Genomic DNA, 15,470 nt, shown 5'->3' on the forward strand with positions numbered 1-15,470 from the left:
CAGACAACAAAAAGACAAGACAAATACCATAGACCCAGCAGCTGGTGGGGATTTTCTCGGTCTCCTGACCGCCTAGGGGGACTCGAACCCCTTGGCGATCTACCAGAAGAGGGATGGGGCGTCCCCACATCCACTCCAGCCCTGGGGAGCATGGCTGCATCCAGCTTCTCCTCCGTGGGCCATACCCTGGAGCTCCGCAACCAGACAGACAGACCGCATCTCACAGAATAAAATCTGGAGATCTTTCCTCCAGAGGCTTTTCCCAGAAATTCTGATGCTGGCTCAGCTCTTGTTGTTCGATCCCGGACGAGCCCCCAAATGTTGGGTCCATTATCAAAGTAACGAGACTGAGACAAAGTGAAAGTTATGCAAAGCCTTATTCTATGCCAAGCATTAGAAGTTAGACTGACCGACCAGGGGAACGAGACTGAGACAAAGTGAAAGTTATGCAAAGCTTTATTCTATGCCAAGCATTAGAAGTCAGACTGACTGGCCAGGGCCGCCTCTGAAGAGAGCGACCCCCCTTGGTCTTACAAGCTAGTTTTTATAGGGCACAACTGCAGACCTCTATGTATGTGGCTTTGGCTGATTGGAGGTCTTTTACCTGTCTGGCCTTATATTAGGTGTGTGTTTTAGCAACATTACCCGGAACCAATATCATTAACTGCTGAGGCATTTATTAAACAACAAAATGGCTACCTAGGCAACATGGTAACAAGAAAATGGCTACCTAGGCAACAAAATGGCTATCTAGGCAATATGGAGTCACTCTGGCTAAGCAGGCCCAGGCAGGCCCTAGGGGTTTAGCAGGTTTTAACGTGGAATCGGCCCCAACAAACACCACATCAAAAACTAATGTACTATATGTTGGCTAACCGAACATAATCAAATAAATAAATAAATAGATAAACAGATAAATAAATAAATAAAATGTTTTATACATGAAAAACATAATAATGGGAACAGAATTTCATATTTTCATGATGAAATATTCTCAAGATATGTTTCACAGCAGTGTAAATACTTAACATTACCAAACTTTATACTGAAAATGTTTAAAATGCCAAAATCAATGTTGGGATTTTTTTTCAATTTTTTTAAAAGTACATTCTGTATGATTCCATTTTTATAAAGATTTTATTAATTCATTTTAGAGAGAGAGCATGGCAAAAGAGGTGTGGGAGAGGCAGGAGGTGGAGGGGAGAATCGTGAGCCCACACTGCACTCAACACAGAGTGGGAGTGGGACTCAACCCCACACCATGTGATAACATCCTGAGCCAAAATCAAGAGTCAGCCATTTAAACAACTGAGTCACGATCCATCTCCTTGCACACTAGTATTGGTGCATTCCCTGCTCTCTTCACCACTCCTGAAAATACATCTATGAAAAATCATCAGAGTTTCCTGGGATGAGTCCGAGTACGAGCACTGCTAGGTGATGGGTGTGCCTGCGGCCTGGGATGGGTGTTGCTCACTGTTTTCTCAGATAGATGTGACTGTCACCCTTCTCTCCAGGAGACCCCCATGTTCTCAGGCACCCAAGGGCCACCCAGCCCAGGAATTCACCTTCTCTAGCAGAGGGCTGGTGGGACTTCTTTCTCTTACCAGGACTATGAACCCTGATCCTGGGAAAGGAGAGCTCTCCTGGGACTCCTGGCCCAGCCAGGCAGCTGTGGCCACTGTGTCTGTGACAGAGCCAGAGTGGCTGAGCCTTGGAGACAATGAGTGCCTTAAACAAGCCTTGCATGGGGTATGTAGGAGCAGCAGCCCTGGCTTCTTGGGGAGCAGTGATGTGTGCAGAAGGAGGGAGACAGGGGTGGAGCCCTCTAAGTCATACCACAGACTCTCCCTTGGTCCTAAAACCAGCAGGAAGGAAGCTCTGAGGACAGACTCCAGAAGGATTCCCATCCAGGAAAGGGGGGCCTGCTGGAGGGTACTGAAACTGCCAGCCCCCACCAGACACAGGCCATTTGCACAGGATCACCTCTGGCACTTCCTTAGCATGTTGTCTGTGTTTGTGTGTGGACAGTGATTGGCCCACTCATGCTGGTGCACTTCCAGAAGCAGACTAGTACTCTTCCAGGGTCTGCTTGTGGGTCAGAGGACGCCCGCCCAGAGAAGCAGAGGATGTCCCTCTTCCTCCGGAGCTGGGGAAGGCAGCCACCATCCTGGGGCAGGACCTGGGACAGGCATGTGTTCTTTCTGAAGCCCCCACGTTCAGTGGGCATTGCTGTGCCTAAGAAAGATCCCCTCAGCCCCAGAGTTGGGAGCCATGGGGGGCTGTCTCCCATCCTGGCCCAGGATCATGACCTGAAATGATCCTATCTTTAAGAGGACAGGTCTCCTTCATGAGCCAGGGAAGGGACAGGCCCCTCTCCCCTCCCCAGGTCCAGAATGCCCAGGACCCTGCAAGAGCTCTTCATTTGAGGAGGAGTCATGGAGAACATGTGTGTCTCATCTGCCCAGCAAGAGAAAGAACCAAAGCCCAATGCTCAGGTTCTAACAGAAGCAGAATTTTAATGTCCTGTTTGGGGGCAGCCACCTCCCCTCTTACATGGCCTTAGGGGACCCCAGGAAAAGTCTTCCTTGTTCTTGTGCCCTCAGAGGGAGGAGCTGGCCCCATGTCCTAGGGTCCCTACCCTGTCCCACTGCTGAGGAAGAGCCACACACAGGGACCTGATGTCAGGAGTGTGGTCTCTCAGGGGCCTGGCAGCTGCATGGAAGGCTGGATTGCTTTTGGGGGAGGGGAGCTCAATTGTGACACTGCTCACCATCCTCCACTGCACTCTGCAGTCCAGGCTCTGTGCCCAGCTTAGGCAAATCACCAACACCCCACATGCTCCTGCCATGGAAGCGATTATTCAGCATCACCACATTGCACAGAGGTGGAGAGCGAGGCCCAGAGAGGGGAGGCAAATGGCTCTAGTAACAGGACCGGTCAGCAGAGGAGCTGGGAGGCAGCCCTCCTGAGCCCCCATTAGCCCAGCCAGAGACTCCCTGAATCCAGAGCAAGCCCTCCCCTGCCTGTCCAGCCACACACTGGCTCCTGAGCTGGATGATGGACTTTTCTTCTTGGCCCTGAGGGTGTTACTGGCTGACTAGGACGAGAAGTGCAGCTGGTGGGACAGCCTATAGCTACAGGACAGAGTGACACGTCTGAGCTAGCTGGAGCCACACTCTGGTCTCCCTCCTGGAGCCTGCCTGGGAGCTGGAGTCTGGGTGCCCTAAGGGCCGGCACACAACAGAGTCTGTGGTGACCAGGGAGCCACGGCCTCCACGGAGAGTCCACTCTGCCCTCTTCCAGCTCTTGCGCTGCATCACCTCTCCTCACTGTGGGGTTCCAGGACCCAGAACCAGGCCCCATAGGGTTGACTTGGCTCCAGCTTGTAATGAGTTTGCAGCCCCTAGAGCAGCTGGATTTCCTGGGGCTGGTGGGAGGACTGGCTGCAGACAAGAACTGGGCTAGGTGAGATGTGAGGCCTCGTGGAGGGTGAACGATAGGGCAGGGGCTGAGTCCTGGGGCCACTGTTCATGTCTAAAAAGGGCTGAAATCCCTGAGGGCCCATGGGGTCCCTCATTACAGTAAAAATACCCTCACACTTGGGCATCCTGGTGGTGGGCCCCTCCACCCTGGCCTCCTTCCCACACCTCTGACTATAGCCAGGGCTGCCACCAAGGACAGGCTGGACCTCTGTCCCAGGGTCCTACCAGGAAGACAAGGAAGAAGGAGGAGAAGAGAAGGGGAATGGGGTGGACTGCTCTTCTCTCTGCCCTGAGTCAACCTCCACTGCTGCCTCCAGGTCCTCTGGCCCAGCCCTGCACTTAGCTGGACCCTGGGAGGCAATCTGCATTCCCGGCCAACTGGGTGGGGGGTATTGTGTCCCCAGACGTCCAACCCACCCGGCCTTGCACCCTGAGGCTTGCTGCCCAGGATGAGCACGGTTCCAGGGCTAAGCGGACTTTGGGGCCACAGAGCCCTTGGCAGTGTTGAGGAAACACGGGGGACAGGTGAGATGCGGAGCCATGGATGTCATGCACGTCTGCCATGGGACTGGGTCATGGTACAGGTGCTGTGTACAGGTCCCCTATGCACACTGGGTCCTCTCATGAGGGAGGCCTGTGGCCTGGTGCACCTGTCCTCCACCTATCCCTGGAGGACTGGACAAGTTCAAGCATTTCCATGTCGAACCCTTAGGGACAATTGGGAACCTGGGGTAAAGAGAGGCAGGGACTCACCCAGGACAAATGAGGGGTACAGAGTGCAAGGAGCGGGGCTGCTCTCCAGTCCCAGTCCAGCCCCAACCCTCCCATGAGGCTCGCTTTGGGGGTGAGAGCCCCTCAGATCCTCAGGAATGAAGCCTTGGGGGTTCAAGGCACCCATCTCGTCCCATGTGGGGACATGACCTTGGGCATCCCCAGACAAGTAGAGGCATGTGTGCCTACACACACACACACCACTATGACTGCCCAGCTTGGGATCAGAAGGGGCAGACGCACTGGGAGTGAGGTGGGTGACAAGGGGGAAAGAAGAAAGGGTCAGAGACAGTTGGGCCATGGCGCAGGGGTGTCAGGACCCCTTGCAAGAACTCAGATCCATAGCATGGGGTCAGGAGACAGGCCAGGCTGATGGTCAGGGGGTCCCCAAGGGGCCCAGGGTGGTTGCCAGGGCACTGGGAGAGGACAGGGTCTGGGGTCCATCACTACCCTGGGCTACTGGAAGTAGTAAGAGATACCCCCCCAAATCCAGTTGGGGCTAAAACAAAAAATGCCTCAGCTTACTCTTCTGTCAATTGGGCTATAGAGATGGGGTGTCCCTAGGGTCCCAAAGACTTGCAGAAATGTCTGTTGCTCTTGGATCTTCATCCCTGACCTACTGTGCTCCCAGCCCTGGGAAAATGCTTTGTACTCCCTCGAGGTCCTTCTGAGCAGAGGACAGCCTAGGGGCTTGGGGGGGCTGAGGACCTGGGTTTGCAGAACGTGGCAGAGCACTGGACCACTGGTCTGGGGACCAAGGTCATGACCCTCCTTGTTGCAGGCTCAGTGTCCCCATTTGGAAGAGGTTCCATAGTCAGTGCTCTGGTCAGGGTGAGGAGGTCTTAGGAAGGAACCAAGCACCAGGACAGGAGAGGGAAATGGGGAGAAGGTAGGCTTCTGAGGTTTCTCACATCATCCCCAGAGCCCCCAAGGGCCTGCTCCTGGGAGAGACACAGAGACACACAGAGAAGACAGAGACAAAGAATGGACACATGAGAGGGAACCAGGAGAAGTCACAGACTTTCTTCAATCAGGCTGGAAACAACATCCCTTCATTTTACTTCATTCTATTCCTTAGAGCACAGTCACACAGGCCATCCACCCTGGAGGGGAGAGAATTCCATTGGGATGTGTGACCAGGATTCGGGAATGCCGGAAACCACTGTGGGGATTGCCCACCACATGGGTGCAGACGAGGCCCTGGGACTGGGCCTAAACCTAATGGGAGCCCCCAGAAGTCTGTATCATGAGAGGACAAGGTCGGAATCAGTTCATTGCAACCTTCCCAGGAGAGCTTGGAGACAGACAGGAGGATGGTGGTTTTGCCTGGACCCCAGAGCAGACCCAGGCCCTTCTGAGCTGTGTTCTATGCCTGCCCAGCCCCCCATTCATTCTTGTACTACCACGTGCATGTCCCAGACTCCTGTGATAGCAGGAATGTATGTAGAGGTCCTACCCCTGATGGCGTCCCTAGAAGTAGAAGCCAGAAGACCCCACTGTGTAGATGGGGAGACTGGGAAGGCCTGAGAGGCACAGGGTCTGTCCAGGGTCACAGTCCTGAGCATGAGCAGGGGCCTCATCTGAACCCAGCTCTGTATCCTCACAGCGGGGACACCGTCTGCACCCAGGCCTCACAGAAGCTGTGGGTAGGTTCTGTGGGTGTCACTGTATGGACGGGGCCTGGGGTAGAGGGTGAGCATTGGGCAGCTGGGGGAGGGGAGCCCTCAGGGGGCTCTGGTGTGAGGGGGAAGTCAGGTAAGGGGTCCCCAGGAAGTGGTGATCTCACTTCCCTAACAGAGCCCAACAGAATTTGGAACCCAGGTAACCAGGCACCCACATTCCAGAGACAGCCCCCTGTCCAGCTCATTTTGTTGGAGATCCTCGAAAGAACATGTTTACGTGTTGCATCCCAAAGTCCAGAGGCTGCCGAAAGAGGAAAGCACACCCTGCAAACAATTTACCTCGCTGGGGATGCCATATCAGGGCTCCGCAACATCTCTGGCCATTTGGCTGGAAGTACAGAAAGGTGACACCATGAGGCCCAGAGCCAGCCCCCAGCCCCCAGCCCCATATGCTCTGATCCGACCTGTGCAGCCCCAGGTCTTCTCCCCATGTGTACGTGCATGCGTGTGTGTGTGTGTGTGTGTGTGTGTGTGTGTGTGTTTGTAAAGAAAGCTCATGTGGGGTGCACCCATTACATTCAAAAGCAGGTTGACAAGGGCTCAGATGCCCGGTGGGCAGGTCATGTACACACCATAGGTCAAGGCTGGCTGGGTGCAACAGGGTGTGGGAGGCTGTGAGCTTCTCCCAGGGGTTTATCCTGTGTCCTGTAGGTAGGGGTCCCTGTCCCAGGTGCAGGGCTGTGCACACATAGGTCTGTGTCTGATCTGGGAGCAGCAGGGGGACTGGGCACGAGGACAGTGAGGACGGCCATGCAAGGCTCTGATGTATCCGGACCAGCTACTGGTCACTGTCTTTGCAGAACACCAGGGAGGATGAAACAGGGAGGAGGCTGGCAAACACCTGCTCCATCTCCCTCACACAGGGAGTGATCACAGGGGGCTCTCCAGGAGCAGGGACTGGGGACTGACTGAAGGCCTCTGACACTGCCCAGGCCACTGTCCCTGCTGGTACCACACCGGACTGTGGTCCAGGACCTGGAGCCCACGGAGGCCGAGCCCAAGAGTGAGAAGGCCTGGGCTAGGTGTATGTGGGTGTCTAGGGATGGGACGGTCCTAGGTCCCACAGGCAGGAGATCCCAGAAGCTGGTGTGAGGCCAGGAGCAAGGACTGGGCTCAGAGCACCGAGCGGGTGGACTGCAGCTGGGGAGATGTCCCGGTGAGGGTTCCTTCCTGGCTGTAGCTCCTCTGGGAGGCCCTGGGCTGAGCACTATCTCTGCAAAGGCATGTAAACATGTTCTTAGTTCCAGGATCTCCAACGAAATGAGCTGGGCAGGGGGTTGTCTCTGGAATGTGGGGGCCTGGATACCTGGGTCTAGCTCTAAAGAGCTAGAGCCGGCCCCAACTTCATCCGCAGTTCCGGGGGGGGGGGGGGTGGGGTGCCTGGAGAGATTTCCTCAGGAGACCAGGAGCCAGCAGGTGACCAGGCACCTGACCACAGGGAGACTGATGCTGTCCCAGAAGAGCTAGCACCTGCCCCTGCCCCAGCCCCTGCTCCTGCTACAGTTCCTGCTCCTGTCCCTGCCCTTTCCCCTGCCCCAGCCCCTGCTCCCACCCCTGTACCTGCTCCTGCCCCTGCCAGAGCCGCTCCCTCTTCTCCTGCCCCAGCCTGTGCTCCTGCTCTTGCATCTGTCCCTGCTCCTGTCCCTGTCCCGTCTCAACCCCTGCCCCTACTCCTGCTCCTGTGGGGCTCCCAGAGCCACATCCAGAGCCTGCAGCCCTGCTCCTCGTACAGTTATCCCTTGTTCTATCCCCTGAACCTGACGGCCCGCAGGAATGTTTCATCCCCTATCTGTATATTCTTTCTCTATGGTACATACTAACTTATTTTATCTTTCCATATTTTGCATACTGTTTATTATTTGTTTTAAGTAAAATTACTTGTTTTCACTTAAACACATCACAAACATTAAGTACATGCCCAACACTGTGCCACCACACCACAGAACATCGCTGCAGGATATCTCCTTCCCCAAAGGAGACCCTGAACCCAAAGCCCTCCCTGCCCATTTCTCCTCCAATCCGGCCTCTCGCAACCCCTAAGCTGCTTTCTTCCTCTGTTTGTTTACCTGTTCTGGATGTTTCTGTACACAGAATCACACAATATGTGCTTTTGTGTCTGCCCACCTATTTTCAAAGGGGACTCATTTTTTCTGTGTTTATGTGACATAGAATTTCCCTTATTTGATACTGAAACCCCTGATAGATTACAGATGAGATGTAATCATAGAGGCCCCTTTAGGAATTATGGGCAAAATCTCGGGGTCAAGACCCCTATTCCTGCTGGGTCACCACAGCCTGACCCCAGACAGGACACAGCTGGTTCCTCCTGTGGCCCACACAGAAACCAGGGAAATGCAGAAAGCTGGAAGATACACTACAGAGGGCAAACACATTCTCACAACCCAAGGCCAGAGAAAAGTTTCACTTGACTCTGCTCCAGACCAGGCTCCAAGTCATGGGGTTCCACGGGGACAGAGACCAAATGCATGCAAGTCCAGGTGGGGGGATAGGCACATGGGGAGTATGTGTCAGAGATGCAGGAGCTCCTGGGGAAGGCGTTGACAAAGGAAACCCTATGGAGGCAGTGCTGGTCACCCTCAGAGTGGCAGGTGTCTGGTCTGGGGACCGGCAGCCCAGGGGAGAATGTGAAGAACCAGAAGTCCAATGCAGGTCCCCTGGAGAGAAGGGTGACAGGCACCCCTATCCAGGAGAACAGTGAGCAACACTCATCCCAGGTTGCAGGTGCACCCATCACCTAGCAGTGCTCAGCCTCAGACTCAGCCCCAGAAACTCCAGCATGATTTTTCACAAATGTATTGTCAGGAGTGTTCAGCACAGTGGCATTGGAGAGAGCAGGGAATGAAACAATGCTAATGCTCAAGATGGATGGGTTCCACAGTCCCAGTCCTCATGACAGAATGTCCTGTAGCTACTGTCCCAGTGTCGTTCGGGCACAGGATCCAGGAAGCCCCTCCTGAGACCCCCCTCCTGCCACCCTGCTCTTGGGAACATTAGGAATTGTTTGAGGAGGTGGAGAGGATCCAGGGTGACAGCAGGGCCAAGGAGAAGGAAGGTCAGCACTGGGAGGACAGATGGATGTGCTCTGAGCCACCATCCAGGGCCCAGGCTGTGATGCCCTCAGACCTCACCCCAAATAATGGCTCCTGATGTATGGACCAGACTTCTGCTCTTTCACTCCCTCCTTTCCTACCTCATTTATTCACCGTCTCATTCATTACACCCTCTCCCCTCCCCCTCCACCACTCTCTTCCCACCCCAACTCCATCACCCTCCCTGCCTCCCTCCCATCTCCCCTCCCTCACTCTCATCAACACTCCTGCCCTGCCATCCTCCTCCTCTCCCTTCCCTTTCTCCCTCACTCCCTCCCTTCTTCCCCATCCCTCCCTCCCTCCTTCCTCTCCCTTCCTCCTTTCCTTCATTCCCTCTTTTTCCTCCCTCCCTCTTTACCTTCCCTCCCTCATGCCCTCCTTCATTCAGCAGAATATCTGGGGTCCCTGCTCTGTACTGAGCACTGGGGCTTCATCAGAGAGCACCTCCCCCCCAAACCACATGGTCATGTCCACTGTGGGAGGTGACAGGGGCAGTCCTTGCAGGTAGAAATGGTGATGAGCACCAGGAATCTCCTCCTAAAAACAGAGGCTGGTTGCACAAAGAATGGGGACACCCATGCTTCGCACTTCATCTAGAAAAATCTAGTCCTAAAAAGTGATGAAAAGTAAATATATCTTAGACTTCACACAATGTAAGTGCTAATGGCCCATAGGCCCTGATTTCTAGAAGCAACAAAAAGTAAGTCATCCAGTGTGGACTGGGGTTTGTGACACAACTTTTCTGACCAAATGACTGCATTTCAGCCAACATCTCCAGGGCCTCCAAATTTTCCCAAGGGTCTCTGTGATCCTCTGACTCTTCCATCGACCTCCTTGGAAAGCTCTGTCCTGTCATCTTCCTTGTCTCTGCCTTTTCTGTGGCCCTTCTGTGGTCTCCCCTCCCCCCACCAGGGCCACCCTCACCAGGATTCCCCATGCCCCTTGGTTTGGTGCCCACATCCCACACAGGGCTCCATAAGCCCTGTGTTTTGTGCAAGGCCTGGGTTCTCCTTCTGGGGTCACCTGACATCTCCCTTGAAGCGGCCTGCTTCTTACTGCACTGGGTCTCCTCTGATGAGTCTGTGAGGCCAGCCTATGCCCATGTCATGGGCATGGAAGCAGGAGTCCAGAAGATCCGGATGACCCGCTCCCAGTTGCAGTGTGTGGAACCTGGGCCAAGCGTGGTCCCTGAGCAGAGGAGGAGTTGGGCCCAGGGAGCCTGAGGGCGGACATGGCATAGTGAGCCCCCAGGAGGCCAGTGAGCATCTTGGGGGCCTGGTGCTCAGGCCTGCTGGGAGACCACATCCCACCCGCACTGGATCTGTCCCCAGGGCGGAGGTCATCGGGGAATCCACCCTCCCAGGCTGCAGGCTGGCAGTGACTGGCAGGGGAGGGGCATGGCTGGTGCAGGAAAGAGCCCTTAGGTAGAGAGGAGGGGCAGGTGCTCCCCCAGCAGCAGGTACTCTGGGGCGGACTGAGGGGGCATCAGCAGACAGCAGTGTCTACAGCTGGGGTCTCCAGACAGGCCCCCTCCTGAGGCTCAGCACAAGCTTGTCTGGATGGCCTGTGTCCCCAAACACAAAGTCTGGCCCAGGACCTCCCCTCAAGCTCCTACTCCCAATCCTTTGTACTCAGCTCAAGGGCAAGAAATGGCCAATAGTTTAGGTGGTGTTGGGTCCACAGAGACTTGTGATTTTCTGGCCCATGCTGTAACATTGCTGGCAATTTGAAGATCACAGGGATTTGATTCAAAAATGGTAAAATGCCAGGGACCCCAGATAGCTTTCTGGAAACCTGCCTCTGTGCCTTGGAGCCCTCCCGTCCCACCAGCTCTGCTTAGAACCCCTCCAGACATGGTCTTGGGTCCTCAGACAGCCCAGACAATGTGGCCTTCAAAAAATGATCCAGGTGGGGCAGCAGGACATACTGCAGATTCCACTAAATCCCCCTCCCAGAAAGTGAGGGTACTGCTGGATGAACTATCCGAAAACAGACAGGTCAGGGTTCCAGGAAGACAGCAGAGGCACAGGAGTAACTGAGGAGCATGTGAAAGTCGGGTAGGGACAGTGGGAATCTCAGGTGGTTTTGCCTAGGGGCAGCTCCCATCACCTAAACCCTCAGTGTGATGGCTCCATTGGGGGATGGGGGAGGGAACATGCCTGGAGGACCCGTGGCTCCACTGTCAGAGGTTGCCACCTTGATCTGTGAACAGGTCAGGAAACCCGGCCACAGCCCAAAGAATTTCTAGAAATAGTAGTCATGTCAGTGGCAGCCAACCTGGGAGGTCAACCTTCCGGCTGCCTAAGGTGGGATCGAGCCACAGACCAGCACACTAGCCAGGAATGTAAGAAGGAGAACTAGTTCTTCATTTTAATAATTTCCGAGTTACTGGGTTGTTCCTATGATTAGTATACTTTGCAAGGCCTTGAAAATGTTCTCATGTTCTCTGCAGGAGAGGATCTTGAAAAATCTCTGGTTTATGGGTAAAATCATCTGGAATTGACCTTGGTTGGCATAGCCATGCTTGGAAAAGTATGGAGTTTCCCCCAAATACTAAAAACAGAACTCCTATATGATCCCACTACTGGGTAGACATTTGCAGGAAATGAAGTCAGTTTCTCGAAGTAAGATCTGCACACTCTCACCCAATCTCCCCAAGGAGGGGCGGCACTCATGTGGGAAGTCATAGGGAACCTTTCCTTGGAGGCAGGTGCCTCCCTGGACAAGGGGCTGCTCCAGGACTGGGAGGTCTCCACAGCAGTGCATTCAATGTCCTGGATACTGGGAGGAGACGGAGTACAAAACCAGGCCAGTGAGGGTCAGGACACACTACCCCAAACATGGCACCTTGGCAAGTTAAATATAGAAACGGAAAGAATTTTCCATAGAGCAGAAGCAGGAAGTTCCCTCTGATCCCCAGCAGTCAGCCCTTCTTCCCTGAAGCAGGTCAGAATACTCCCATGGGGCACTTTCTCTCCCCAGACTGCAGAGAGGACATGCTGATCACCAGAGTCAAGAGATTTAGGGCCACAAAGGCTATAGGAACAAACCTGGTTAAACTAACCTTTATCTTCCTAGTTACTTTTTTACCATTTACCAGCCCTAGCTCAAACTCATGTGTCTCTCAATTCTTCATACATTAATTACTTCTTTTTTTTTTTTTTCCTAAAATATAGAAGAACTGTCTGCTCTAATTGCCTCTGCTGGCCTCCTTGTTTTTGTGAGGCTACCACCAAAAAACTCAAGACACTTTACCAGTTTTTTTTCCTAGTCATCTGTCTTTGTCAATTTCTAAACCAGCCAGGGACCTTAAGAGGAGTTGAAGAAAACTTTCCTCTCTTGCAGCCCTGGAAAATCCATCTTGTCTTCCTGACCTTGGTTAAAACCACCCTCTGCTGGGAAGCAGCACAGGGCTGTGCATGGCTGGAGGAGCCAGGGAGAGTCAGATGGAACATGTAGGGAGTTACCTGACCCCCAGCCAGGGGACTTGGCCCCACTGAGAAATGCAGGGTGTGATGATGAATATTATAATGGAAGCATCCTGAAGATCAGACCTCCCCGCCTGCCCCAGGCTTCATTATTGCTGCTCACCATGGTTGCTACTGTTGGCTTAGTGACTTTTCTCAATGAACTTTGTCAAGTCTGTGTTCTTTGCTGTGTGTGGCCACTGAATTCCTGTGCTGTTAACTTAGTGGTCAGCCAGTGGCTGGGCAGAGAGGTCACCTGTGTTTCTGAGCTATGGCTACAGATTGGAGGGCCCCACAACCTCCTCCTCAGGTTTGAATAGTTTGCTCATGTGGCTCATGGAACTCAGAGAAACATATTACTTACTAGATGACCAGATCATTAAAAGGACAGAACTCAGGACCAGGCAGCTGGAAGTGATGAGCAGGGCAAGGAGTGCAGCAGAGGCTCAGAGCTCCCCCACTCTTGGAGTGAAAGAGGCCTTCACCCACCTCCACTCTGACCTTCATCTGTACTTCCTAACTGATGATGTCCCTCCTTCGGGCTCATCTGTTAACTCAAGTCAAAGACCCAGCAGGCACGAAAACCACCCCTCAAGCAATAACCACTGCCCAACACCAGCAAGACCCTGCGTGATGGATCCCAAGACAATGAATGGAACTTTACTGATCCCCTGCACCTGCCCACCAACCCCTGTCCTAGATTTTCCTCATATAAAAGCCCAGGAGTGTTCTCAACACCTTGAGACCATACCAGTCCTCAGCCTTCTGGTGTCAGCTGCACTGAAATACATTCCTTTCCTGTATCACCACCACTCATCTCTCTGCCTTTGGATCAGGGACACTGTGAATAGTGCAATGTAGCAAGACAAATACCAGTTCCTCCCCTCCCCAGGGTTCACCGCTGCTGCTCCTCTCACTGCAGTTATGCTGTTGGCTCAGACATTTCTGAACTGATTTTGTCAAATCTGTATCCTTTGTCATGTGTGGCCATAGAAGTGTCTTGTCTATGAATGTAGTAGTAACTGTTGACTGCGTGAGATTTCCTTAAACATCTGGAAGCTGCCCTCCTTCTTGGGTGGGGGGAACCCCTCCAGTCTTTGCAGATGTGAAGGAGGGCTCTGGGTGTGTGGGTGTCAAGATACACCTTCAGCACCAGCCACACCTCTTAGCACTCTGCCTTGGCCTTCACTTCCCACTTGCTAAGTCTGAAAATCACCAGAGGGCAGAGCCTCGGGCTTTCTCAAGTCAGCCCTGAGTAGGCACCCAGCCCATGCATGCAGTGTCCCAGGGGCTTGGGACTATATCAGAGCTTCCAGGCCCTTCTTCCCTAAAGCTCCTACTCACTCAGCCTTTCTTCCAGTGATTCTGCTTGGTTTCTCTTTGCCCCAACTCTTATCCATTGCCCTAGGTAGCAGAGACTCACATATGCCTTTAAATGGTTTGGACATCAAATGTCCTCCAGCAGCCACTCACTACTGGGAGAGTTGGTGGAAAGCAACAAGTCACAGAGGAATCCAAGGGTCTGGACTTGGTGTTTCCCTCTTCTGAGATGGGGACATCTGTGAGAGGAGCAGGTGGCCTGCTGGTTGGGGGGGATGCAGGCACCTGATGTGGACAGGACAGATGGGGTAGGTGAGGCCGAGCCCCCCGGGGTATATTCCTGGCATCTGGACTGAACTGGTCTTCAAAGCTGCAGATTAGTTGGGACCATGTTCAGGCTGAGGAGCAAAATAGGAGAAGAGGAGACCGAGGAGGCTCATAACAGACACATAAAAAATTGCTCAACATCCCTCGACATGAGGGAAATACAAATCAAAACTATAATAAGATACCACCTTACACCAGTTAGAATGGCTAAAATTAACAAGACAGGAAACAAGTGTTGGTGAGGTTGTGGAGAAAAGGGAACCCTTTTACATTGTTGGTGGGAATGTAAGCTGGTGCAGTCACTCTGGAAAATAGTATGGAGGTTCCTCAAGAAGTTGAAAATAGAACTACCCTACAACCCAGCAACTGAACTCCTGAGTATTTACCCCAATGATACAGATGTACTGGGAAAAAAAGGGCCACCTGCACCCTAATATTCATAGCAGCAATGTTCACAATAGCCAAATAGCCTAGATGTCCTTCGACAGATGAATGGATAAAGAAGATGTGGTCCACATATACAGAATGGAATATTACTCAGCCATCAGAAAGGATGAATACTCACCATTTGCATCAACATGGATGGAACTAGAGGGGATTATGCTGAGTGAAATAAGTCAAGTAGAGAAAGACAATAATCATATGGTTTCACTCATACATGGAACATAAGGAATAGTGCAGAGGACCACAGGGGAAGGGAGGGAAAACTGAATGGGAAGCAATCAGAGAGGGAGACAAACCATGAAGAGACTCTGGACTCTGGGAACCAAACTGAGGGTAACAGAAGGGAGGGGGTGGGGGGTGGGGTAGCTGGGTGACAGGTATTTGGTTTTGTTTTGTTTTTTAAATAGCTTTATTGATGTAATGATAAACTGCACATATTTAAAGAGTAAAACTTGATGTTTTGACACACGTAAACACCAGTGAGATCATTACTACAATCAAGGTAATAAACATATTAATAGGTAAGGTAATAAACATATCAGCTCCAAAAGTTTCCTCCCACACCTTAATCCTTCCCTTTCATTCCTCCTCACTCCCATCCCCAAGAAACCACTGATTTGCTTTTTGCCATTATAAATTAATTTGCATTGGGTGACAGGTATCAAGGAGCGTACATGTTGTGATGAGCACCAATTAATGAATCACTGAACACTATATTAAAATTACTGATGTACTATATGTTGGCTAATGAATTTAAATTTTAAAAATTAAATTAAAAAATAAAAAATAAAACCAAGGCAGAAACCATACATAACTCAGAGGGCTCCATGCTCCTGGAGGCTGAGCTAGCAGCCACAGCCAAGG

Source organism: Enhydra lutris, unplaced genomic scaffold, assembly GCF_002288905.1.
Source record: "Enhydra lutris kenyoni isolate GAN:26980312 unplaced genomic scaffold, ASM228890v2 scaffoldscaffold31, whole genome shotgun sequence".
Lineage (NCBI taxonomy): Eukaryota > Metazoa > Chordata > Mammalia > Carnivora > Mustelidae > Enhydra > Enhydra lutris.